Source organism: Bos indicus x Bos taurus, chromosome 23, assembly GCF_003369695.1.
Source record: "Bos indicus x Bos taurus breed Angus x Brahman F1 hybrid chromosome 23, Bos_hybrid_MaternalHap_v2.0, whole genome shotgun sequence".
Taxonomy (NCBI): Eukaryota; Metazoa; Chordata; class Mammalia; order Artiodactyla; family Bovidae; genus Bos; species Bos indicus x Bos taurus.
In genome coordinates this window covers 22,132,509-22,144,767 of record NC_040098.1, presented here as the reverse complement: position 1 = coordinate 22,144,767, position 12,259 = coordinate 22,132,509, and the positions used below count along the sequence as shown (strand labels likewise).

The window sequence follows — 12,259 nt, the reverse complement described above, 5'->3', positions numbered from 1 at the left end:
CTGGAAGCAGTGGGTATGAATGGCTAAGGATTCCAGGAATTATGTGTGTGTGTGTTTGCACAGGGAAAGAAGCAGGAATTTTCTCTGTGTGAAAATGGAGATGTGCAGCTTACTGATGTAGTAGTTAACTGAGTCCTGTTATTTCCTCCCCGCCACACACACAGACACTAAATCCAAACCAAAGCAAGATTATTATAATAGCCCAATAGCAAAAGAAAAAATTCCACAGTCAGCAAAAGTTGCCATGAATGATAATTGTGGCATTAAATAGACAGTACTGTTTAAACTCTCAATTCAGATTTTGTTGCTCAAATGAGATTTCTAAACTCATTCCACACTGTCAGGACTAAGCTGCTGCAGGCAATGAGGCATGCAGTCTCCAGGTGACTGAAGTTTCAGGGACAAATGTGACTTCCAAAAGAGTCACTGCACCATTTGTATGCTCAGCCCTGAGCAGCTCAGAGGCTGCACAGTCAAGAATTCCCAAGGCAGGTGTTTCCCAAGAAGAAGGAATTTTCTTTCTTCTAATGTGTATGAGGATGTGTGTGTGCTTCTAGGGAAATCATGGGATAGAAGTCATCCCAGTTTCAATGAATGGGTGGCCAGATATAGCAAATTGCTAATATTTCTATTAATTTATTTGATACAATCAGCATCTGTACACAATTTAGAAAAATTAATTTCTCAGGATTTTTGAGGTAAAGGGCTCTTTTTCCTGAATCGAAGGAGAAATTAATGCACTTGGAAACTAGGGATTCCTCAGAAAATCCCATAACCTGCGTCCTTTTAACATATTTCCCTTGTTTATGGATCCAGAGGCTGACAAGGTTTCAGCCCCCTGTTCACAGGAGCAGTCCCTTGGAGTTTAGTGAGACTAGACAGATGATTCATTAGCTTGAAATCTAGGTAAGGGCTTGCCTGCCTCACACTTATTGAAGGGAGCATGATGAATAGATGTGGTCGGGTTGCATGCTTTTCATTTCCCAGACCCTTTCCATCAACATTATTGCTCGTTCAAGAGAAGGACGCAGTGAAGAGGTGATCTTCACCTACTGTCTTTATCTGAGTTCTTTTCTATGTCAAACATCAGGTGTAAAGAAAGATTTGAAATTGTGACATATTTAAATTTCAATTTGTTTTCCCTATTGAAGCAAGTTTGCAGTTTATTAATATGCAGGCTTAATTGAGCCCCTTATTTAGTTTAGTCAGCAGTACTCTCCAGGTGTAAGGGCTCTGTCCAATCAGCCACCATGGGCATTTTATTTATCCAGCAATATCATTATGATATGTGTGATACAAACTCCTAAGGCCTCTAATTCACCTCTTTAATAATGACTGACTGTACTCCTATGATTTACTGGATGCTCTTCTAGGCACATGGGACAAGTCTGCAGCAAGAAAAGCAAAGTTCTTACCCTCAGGGGTCTTAATTGTCGATGCCAAGGTCCTTCCCTTGATTATCTGTAAGCAGGGACTCTAATCTTTGGGTCCAGAGGTTCTCCATCTAAACTTTCTGGCTGATTGGTTGGTTCATCTACATCTTGATAGGAATCAGTGGATAATCATAAAAGAATGGAGTAATTGATTACAAAGGGCCACGTAGTATTAGTGGAATTATTCTGCTAACCATAAGAACAGGAGAATTATACACTGGCTATCTGATATACAAAGCCCTTTTTCTGCTACATTCTATCAATAATATCAATGTGTCCTCCAGTGCATTGGCTTGACTCTTTCTGCATGCAGTCAGTGGGGTCCTTAAGGTATTTTGGGGTAAATGTCTTCTGAGAGGAGTGGGCTTCCCTGGTAGCTCAGATAGTAAAGAATCTGCCTGCAGTGCAGGAGAGCCAGGTTCAATCCCCAAGTTGGGAAGATCCCCTGGAAAAGAGAATGACAGCTAACTCCAGTAGTATTGCCTGGAGAATTCCTTGGACATACCATGGGGTCCCAAAGAGTTGGACACGACTAAGCGACTAACACTTTCACTTTCTGAGAGCAGTGGGTTCTCTGAAGCATCCAGATGGAATATCACACATGCTAATGTAATATGAAGTACAACTGGTGGAATTCCAGGGACACCTAGAATCCTATCAGAGTCTCCAGGGACTTTCAGGTGAAGAACTCCCTCACACAGAGCGAAGTGAGATGGCCTTTTGTTTTGTTTATATGTGATATGGAAATGATTTTAATTCATACATAACAGTGATGCTCAAAGAATGTCCCTAGGATGCTGACCCATAGTAAACTTTGAGAACTTCTGTTGTATGATATTTGAGAGAAATTTTATATTCACAGTTTTTGGCCCTTTAATTAATGTTGCTTTCATCTGCTACACTTGGGTCACCAATCTTCCCAACTCTGGCCAGTATGGAAAATTTCAGTGCTGGATAATGCCATTGGTGGACAGAGAATCAATAGTTGAGGGAAAATTCAAAATAAATAGCAGGGGCAGGATGGTGTGGATAGGAACTGGCAATCTCCTGACATAGAAGGATCAGTAGGTCAGAGCCTGGGGATAGTCTGAAGATGTATAAACACTGATTGACAGAAAGCTTAGGACAGAAAGCTTTTTGGCAGAGGTCAGAAAGCTTAGGTTATGACAATTGGAAGGACATCTTCCAAATATTATTAAGACACCCAAGTAGTTCTGAGCACAAAAAGGTTTAGAACTTCTGATAAACATGATTATCTTGACAAGGTGATCCAGACAGGCAGGAACACAGAAAGTTGCTGCTATGGAATTCTAAAGAGAGGCTCAGATAAAGATGATATGAAAAAAGGAGCAGTCAGCTTAGAATACCACAGAAGAAACATATATACTTTCAAATGCTGTGTGGGAAAGGAGCCATGATCAGAAATCCCTACACCTATATAATACCAACTCTACTGTTGTGCCTGTCTTTATATTCTTTATGTTATTATATCCCTGAGCGGGCACAAAGCTCAAGTCTTACATTCCTTCTGTACTATTCACATCCCCCAAACCCAACCTGTACAGTTCTATGCAGGCAATATTTACATCATTGATTAGTCCATTGACTAATGTGTTCATTTATACTGTAACATCACAAAGCTATTATCAACCTTCAAACTTCTATGATGTGCTTTTACTTTAAAGATATTCTCTACACGCTCCAGATTTCTATAAATTTTTTGACCCTACTAATTCAGGGGCCATTTTTTCCCACTTATTTAAGCATACATATTGTATAAATTGATATAGTGTAGCCAGGCTGAATTTTGAAATTAAACACATAGTGTTGGAACCAGTCTCCTGATTAAAATGAGACAGGCACTCAAAATCCTTAAGCAAGGACTGCTCTGGACTCCAAAACATATTGTCATTATAATTCCAGGGGCTCAGGTGGTTACAGGTAATATTTCCTTACTTCTTAGGTAGGCCATGATGACCTCACTTTTCCATCTGGCTAGTTCTAAGAAAGTACCAACTTCCATATGTCCCTGTTTCTTTAATTTTGCCACTGAAAAAGGCCAAGTAATGAAGAAGCAGAGAAATGTGGTCCATGACAAATGGTAAGAAAGAAGTGAAACAATCCCCTGTAGCCTGTCTTCCCCATTAAATTCCATTAATACATACCTCTGAACAGATGTTTAAGTGAAGTATATATTTTCCAAGGTACCACATTTAAGAAGAGGAACAAAGATAGATTTTCCTGCTTCTTAAAAGAGTGTTTCTCTGGGCACATTTTGAGTACATCTTCCTAATTTGGAAGCTGTTGCCATTAATTATTTAGTGCAATGCCAATATTAATGGAAGGGCAGTTAAAGCCAACATGAAAAGTAAAAAACAAGCATTACTTTTAAAGATTTCCAAGAAAAGTTATTCCATAGACTCCTTTCCCTAATTCATTCTAAAACCTTAAAAACTAGCTATGTCAGGATCTTCTCTTAGATTTAAGTTTGCATTCCTAATTCTCTCTCTTAATAATGAAAAAAAAAAATCACTACCTTATTGAGTACATAGTTTGTGTCTTAACTGACATGGTATTTCATACACAGCATGTCATTTTTGCAAGCTTATGAATCAGGAAGAATATTTTAATTCCCATTTTATGAGTTGGGAACCTAAACCTAAAGACCAGGAGATTAAGTAAACTTTAAGAGGACCCCATGTTAGTGCATGTTGGAGCTGGGCTTTAAATCCAGGTCTGTCTGACACTGAAGTTGATATTTTTAACTATGAATACTGTATTGGGTCCTTGCATATCCTGCATCTTTCTCTGAGACAGCAACCCCTTGTACTAAGGAAGAACTAGGGTTATAACTCCCAAGCCATCTCAAATCCACACTGTGACCACTGCTCTCTCATACCAGTCCCCTTGCTTACTGGAGAGACCAGCCCAGATGAAGGTGCAGTGAAGCTTCTCTTCCCTCACTAACCCACAAAGGAGTAATACTTCCAGTCTGGGTAAACTCCGATGTTGACCCAGGTGCTGCAGTGGTAAAGAATCTACCTGCCAATGCAAAAGATGCAGGGTTTGATCCCCAGGTCTGGAAGATCCCCTGAAGGAGGAAATGGCAACGCACTCAGGATTCTTACCTGGACAAGTCCATGGACAGAGGAGCCTGGCGGGCTACAGTCCATGGGATCGCAAATAGTCGGACACGACTGAGCAGGTAGTATCTGTCTACCATCCATATTGTACATGGATTTGCCACAAACAATTTAACAGATTCCTTACCAACATGTGATTTCACCTTTCATATTATTTCACATCAACTCAGAACAAACTAATGATCCACTGAGAGTGGGAAGCCTGTTAGGTGACCGAGTTCCAAGCCAGGGTCTTATGTGCCAGGCAGGCTTGAGTCCTTCTGTTTAAAATTGGCATCAGGAAATAGAATTGATGAGATATGATGGGATAATACAATGCAGACTAAATTGAGACATATTCAGGAGACCTGAGTTCTGACCCCAGTTCTGTAAAGACCAGTTATGTGACATTGGACAAGTCTCGTCACCAATCTGTGCCTCAAGCTCTGGGATTTCTCTGTGACATTCCACCATGCCATAGATAAATATCATCGCAGTAGATCTGGAGATTTTTCTAGAATATTTCTTCTCTGGAGTGAAGTAGATGTCTTGATTAGTTAGATTTGAACAATGCTGTTAAGCAATAATCATAGTTTCCTAACTAAATAGTTGTACATATATTTCCAAGCCACTGTATCAGGATCAGTTCAGGCATTAAACTTTTCTGAGCAACCAGGTGGGCAAAAATCTTGCCTGGTATTGGGACACAGATTCTGGTTGGCTTCAACAAAGACCTACTTTAAACTACATTAGGTAAATTTCATAAGTACTTATTCATGCTTCTTTCCATAGTTTTGGAATTCAAGGATTAAGGTAGAATTTTTTAGAGAGCAGAGAAATGACTTTCTCCCTTCTAATTTTCTTACCCTCAGCTGAGCTGATCCAGTGGTTCAGAACCACCAAGGGCTTGGAGTGGACACACGGAGCAAGATGGAAGTGTAGGAGGGCCTAGAGCCATGTCTGCCCCCTAAACAAAGAAAAAACAAACATTCCTTTGCTGTCACTGCTCTTAAGTATTGCTTTAAGCAATACTTAAATTTAATAGCTTTGTCCTGAATCTTTTTCTACTTTAATGCTATTATAACTGAAACAAGCTATGGTGTTGTGCTTTTCAGAATATATTGTGTTAGGAGAATATTTTCATTTTAACCCATTAGCCCTCACAGCATGATAGGGCTTCCCTGGTGGCTCAGATGGTAAAGTATCCACCTGCAATGCAGGAGACTGGGGTTCTATCCCTGAGTTGGGAAGATCCCCTGGGGAAGGGAATGGCTACCCACTCCAGTATTCTTGCCTGGAGAAATGTCTGTTGGACATGATTGGAACACATTGGTTTTATCTCAGTTTTAGAGTTGATTGATCAGCAGATGTGCATACCTATTCCAGATACATCCAGACATTTCTTCACATGCTCAATATCAGCATTTTTAAAGGAGACATTTGGAAATTCCAAGATTCTGGATTTTTATGACACAGCTCTAGATTAAACAGCAGGCCTGTTTCTTCCCTAACTTAGTTCAACAAACAGGTCAAGCCCCTTCCGCATGGAGAGGTCACAGAAGCGACTCCTATCTCTGGATTGTTTCTGCTAGGCTGCTGGGGGACAGGGAGACAGCTATCACAGCCCTGGCACCCAGAAACATTATGGCAATGCTTCTGATTTAAAAGCGTGCCAAGCTGTATTGTAAGCTACAGAATTAATTTCTTTTTGTTTCTAAAACCTTTTTCCTCAAAGTGTTCTGTATTGACCAGTGGTATCAGCATCCCTGGGGAAACTCACTGGGAATGGAAATATCCCAGGTCTTACCACAGACCTACTGACCAAAACCTGTGTTTTAACCAGCTCCCCAAGTGACTCACAGGCCCCTGAGACTTTGGGAAACTCAAGTCTCAGATGCAAGGTTCACATTAGTGTTCCCTATTCACAGGTTGAGTTTGAAGTCACGTGTGTTGACTTAGACCAAACACACCCTAAGAAAATTGAGTAATTGAGCCTGCACCATCTTATGTAGACATGTGATAAAGACATTAGAGAAATGCCCAGAGAATTATCAAGCAGCTAGTCCACACAGAAAGGCTCACCCTTATCCTCTGTGGTTGGGCCCGTCACCTGGTTGAGCTTAAAGCCTATTACTGTCGGTCAATATTTTCCAAAAACGTTGAAATTAAATCTAACCGTATCTTTAAGAAAAAAAATCAGCAGCGATTTTCTCAAGCCTCTTTGCGATTAGTTTACAACAGTAGCAGCATTAAGCCCTCGTTAGCCTAATCATGTTAATATTATATGGGAACACAAGGTATAGGAACTATACATAGGCACAAGGGTATTTGGGGAAAGTGAAACACAAAATTAGAGTGGAGTAGATTTTTGAAGTGGCTTTGCAATCCATGCCTTTCTCAGACAGGATTATTATGGCAAAGCCATTCATTGAAATCAAGGCTCATTCTCTGTAATTCAGGGAAATTCAGGGCCTCTGAAAGGTACCTGATGAGCAGCACTTAAAATGAATGAGTCTGTTTAGTTACAGGCTTTGCGTTGGAACAGCCGATGTTTTCCCTTCAGAAATCCCCTTCTACAAGAAGAGGCTTCATCTGGGCCACGCTTACTTCCCTCTGCTGTCTCAAAGGCTAAAGGCAGAGGATGACTCGGCTTCTGGAAAACAGAAACCTGTTTAAAGGGTTCTTACAGCTTCAGGAGGGTCTTAAAGCAGTTCCAGGTGTTCAGGGTAGATGGAGGCTTGCCTGGACATTGAGCACTCGGTACATTGTCACTGTGGATCATAATCAGCCTCAAAGTTCTCTCTGCCCTTTGAACATTCAGGTCTGTTCTCTCACCTCACCTCCGCCTATGTGGAGGAAGAGAATGTTCAGTTCTGATTGTCACCGTGGATCATGCTAAAGTAGGTGAGGTGCACCTTAGACTCAAAGCCATTCAACTATAGGTATACCTATGGCTGATTCATACTGCGGTTTGACAGAAAACACCAAAATTCTGTAAAGCAGTTATCCTTCAGTAAAAAAAATTTAAATAAAGCCATTCAACTAATGTAACAGATTGTGTCTGCTCTGTGCCACGCCCTGTGTTGGGTGCTGGAGACTTGAGTAAAGAACAAAAAGAGATGTGATGCATGACCCTCCAGGAGCTTGAGTCTAATACAAAAGACAAAAATCAGATAAATGTATCATTACAGATTATCACAGAGGAAAATTGCCTGGTGCTGTGAGAGGGAAAATTTCATGGACAGAGGAGCTTGGCGGGCTACAGTCCACGGGGTCACCAAGGACTAAGGACACACACCAACAGTGAAAGGAGGATACCAAGTCGTGGGCTCTTGCTCAACTTTCTTGAGCAAGGAACTGTGAGCTGATGTCGAGGTTAGATGGTGAAGCATCTAGTACCTTAGGTACATTGAATGAAAGCCACTGTGGGTGGAAGTAAAACGCTGTCATGGTGGAGGTGCTAAGGGCTGTGTTGAGAATTTCTTAAGAGTTGCTGTCACACAGTTTAGATCAAGATCTGTGAAGCTTGATAGTCCAGTTTACATCTTTACTCTGTCCCATTAGCTCTATGACTTTGTTCAGATGTTTTAACTTCTCTGTAACTCAGTTCTATCATCATAAGCCCGACTTCTTATCATTCAGTTGGCTAATTAAAGAAGGGCTTCTCAAATTCTGATTGTCATCTGGAGATCTTGACAAAAATGTGGATTCTGATTTAATAAGTCTGGGATGGAGTGAAATTCTACATTTCTAGCAAGCTGAGGCCTCTGGTCCTTGGACCACACTGAGCAAGGAGAGTATAAAGCACTTAGAACAGTACCTTATTCGTTGCAAATTCTTAACAAACACTCTCAGCTTAGCTCTTCGAGCACTGATATTCTGCCCTTATTCAGAATTGGTTAATTGATTTTTCTTGTGAACTCTTTTTTTTAATTTATCTTTTATTGAAGTATAGCTGAATTGCAATGTGTTATTTACTACTGTACAGCAAAGTGACTCAGTAATAATATATATATTCTCTTTCATATTTTTTTCCATTATGCTCTATCACAGGATATTAAATATAGTTTCCCATGCTATACAATAGAACCTTGTTTATCCATTCTGTATATAGCATTTTGCATGTGCTAATCCCAAACTCCCATTCCAGCCTTCTCCCACTTCCCTCCCCCTTGACAAGCACCAGTCCATTCTCTATAGTGATCTCTTGATTAGATGAATATTTTTTTGTTTCAGTCCTCAAAACTGAAGTTGTTTCTATCCTATTATAGTCATTGCTATTTCCTTAGTAAGTAGAGTATGACAGGCATAGATTCCTCTGATTTTTGCTCCAAAGAACTTGAGCTGCCTTCATTCTGAATGTGACATGTCTTTGCTAAGGACAGTAATGAACAAATAAGGAAACTGAGACCTTGGTTTCAGTGTCCACTGGGTCTGGAAATATCTCAGAAGTTGTATATTCTTGTCACTTTCAGCACAGCTAGCCTTGACCCCTTTATCCCCTCTGGGTTTCTGTGACATTCGGTTCTCCTCTTACATCTCTGATGTCTCTTTGCTTCTTACTGGCTGACTCCCCTTGCTACTTCCACAGTTATAATTATTCCCATGGAACAGTCTTTTTCCTGGTGTGTTCTCAATATTCTCATTCAAGCCAAACATCAGTTCTCTTCCACGTCTATAACTCCTTGAATGGCATCTCTATTCTGTCGTTTACTCGGGCTCAGTCACTATGATTAACTCTTCCCTTCCCTAGACTCCCACCCAGCAGAGACATAAACAGTAGGAGCTGATTCATTCTAGGCCAAGATGGCCCTTAGATCAGTAGTATCCTGATCACCTGAAAGCTTGTTAGAAATGTGCATTCTTGGACCAGATCTGCTGAAACTGAGGATTGGGTCCCACAAGCCCTCTAGGTGCTTCTGATTCCTGCTGAAATATGAGAACTTCTCTTGTGCAGAAGAGATGTTCAGTCTTGGCTGAATGTAGGCATCATGAGGGGAGCTTTAATGATGCTGATGTGTGGATCTCATCTCCAGAGGTTCTCAGTAAAGAGGTGACATGGACACTGAAATTTTTTAAATCTCCTCTGTTGATTATAATGGATTAGCAAGGTTGAAGACTAAGTTCTCCTTTTCAAATTTATTTTCCTTTTCTTTCTCACTGTCTCTCCCTTGGGTTTTCATTAACTTGTACCTGTTTTATCTAGGTAATAATCTAGTCTCTATCACATGATTTCTCTCACCTGGAACCTAACCTGTGTAATAGGGTTATACATCTCTTGATATATTTTCCTCTAACCAAATCCTGCAAAAGTTTCTCATTGCCTAGAGAAGAAATGGCAAACTCCTGACCATAGCCATTGAGAACTTTGCTTAGCCAGGCCTCTAACTTTACTTGAAGTTTCAGGTTGCAGTACATCTTATGCAGCAACCAAACCAAAGAAAACCCACCCTGAATTTTCCTGTTTTCTTACCTTCATTCATAATGTTCCTTTTGCTTGGAATTTCTTTCACACTGTCAAATTCACATCTCTTAAAAGTTGCTTTTTCCATGGAACTTCTCCAAAGTGCCTCCAATGGTAGAACCCACTTTTATACACTTTAAGAGGTACTTTGATGGCAATTTCCTTAATCACACTCTAACTTGTATTGTAGACTTCTAAGAAGTCTTTGTTAAACTGTATGTGCCTGATGTAGAGCTGGTAGCTTTCACTACATACATTGATTTGCCTACGTGGAGCCAGCTGGTATGTGGGGAAGTTGCAAGGAAACAGGAAAAAAAGCCCATCCCAGCCAGCCTTCCCTTCTATCAGTTCAGTTCAGTTGCTCATTCATATCCGACTCTTTACGACCCCATGGACTGCAGCACGCCAGGCCGCCCTGTCTATTGAATCTTGCTCAAACTCATGTCCATCGAGTTATCCAACCATCTCATCCTCTGTCATCCCCTTCCCCTTCTATACTGCTGCTACTGCTAAGTCACTTCAGTCGTGTCCGACTCTGTGCGACCCCATAGACGGCAGCCCAGCAAGGCTCCCCGTCCCTGGGATTCTCCAGGCAAGAACACTGGAGTGGGTTGCCATTTCCATCTCCAATGCATGAAAGTGGAAAGTGAAAAGTGAACGTGAAGTCGCTCAGTCGTGTCTGACTCTAGTGACCCCATGGACTGCAGCCTACCAGGCTCCTCCGTCCATGGGATTTTTCAGGCAGAAGTGCTGGAGTGGGGTGCCATTGCCTTCTATGGCTGTGCCTAAACCTTAAAGAGAGATAGCTACTGGTAACGTCATTGAGAATTGCCTCTCTGAGTAGTCCTGAGATGCATGAGCCACAAGCAAGATTGTTTGGGGCTTAGGAAACAAGGGGCCACAAGAATAGGGAGAGTCTTTCTCCACTTGTACATGGTACACGTGTGACTTCAGCTCAGGAGAGCCTGCAGGGAGGCAGCTTGAGCACCTGGAAGGGTTACCAGATTTAGCAAATAAAAATACAGAACGTCCAGTTAAATTTGAATTTGGGATAAACAAAAATTTACGTTTTTAGTATAAGTATGTTCTAAATATTGCATTCTTCACTTATCTGAAATTCAGATTTAACTAGGTGTCCTGTATTTTATCTGGCAGCATAGCACAGTGGGAACTCACAGAGTCACATCTGAAGACCCATGCACAGACTTCAGAATGCCAGGGGACTAGCCCCGGTTCTAATGCACAGGAGTCACCATCAGCCAGGGGGCCAGAGAGCAGAGCGTGAAAGCCAATTTGGGAAATAATAAAGATATTAGGGGCTTCCCAGGTGGTGCTAGTGGTAAAGAATCTGCCTGCCCGTGCTGGAGGTGTAAGAGACGAAGGCTCGGTGCCTGAGTTGGGAAGATCCCGTGGAGAAGGGCATTGCAATCCTCTCCAGTATTCTTGCCTAGAGAATCCTATGGGCAGAGAGACCCGATAGGCTACAGTCCATGGGGTGGCACAGAACTGGACACGACTGAAGCGACTTAGCACAGCACAAAGATATTCTAAAGACTCCCAGAATGGGTCAAAGTTTTCAGGGGCCAGAGTTTCTGTCTTATTCAAGTAGGGATGCAAGCAGATGAAATTTAAGTTCCTTTTCATATGACTTCATATGTGTATTCTGTCCTGAGGAAACATAACTTACACTGGTCGTTTTAATAGTTCCAAGTCTTCATTTGCTAGTGAAATGAAAACTGAATGGATAAATGAAAGAAACCCATTCAAAACTGCACTAAATAAATATTCCATTTAGAAGACGTCTTTTGTTTTATATTTTATCTATGAGAAGATGAAAATATTTATACATAAATGGAACTATAATTAAAGAAACTAAGTTATAAGATAAATAAGTCTTGGGGATACAGTGTGCAGTACAGTGACTATAGTTAACAATGCTGTATTGTATATTTGAAGGTTACTAAAAGAGGGATGTTAACTAATGCAATATTCAAACATATCAAATCATTATATTGTATACTTAAAACTAATACAGTGTGATATGTCACTTCCATCTCAATTTTTAAAAATTTAAAAAAGAAAAAAGAAAACTGCCCACATTTGCCAGAACCATATCTATATTGAAAACATTAATTTATGATACATAAAATAATTTCGGTCCACAGAATAGTTTCAGAAGACTTTTGTTTGCTTCTTTTTTAAAAGGGTCCCTCAATTACTCAATTTTGAGAATCATTCGA

The 12,259-nt window shown here is 40.7% G+C and overlaps 1 protein-coding gene across 2 annotated transcripts in view; it reads left to right on the top strand.

Moving 5' to 3' along the window:
- LOC113881576 (patched domain-containing protein 4-like) overlaps nucleotides 1-12,259 on the top strand; it is a 58,500-nt gene that overhangs the window by 1,508 nt on the left and 44,733 nt on the right. The window lies entirely within an intron of this gene.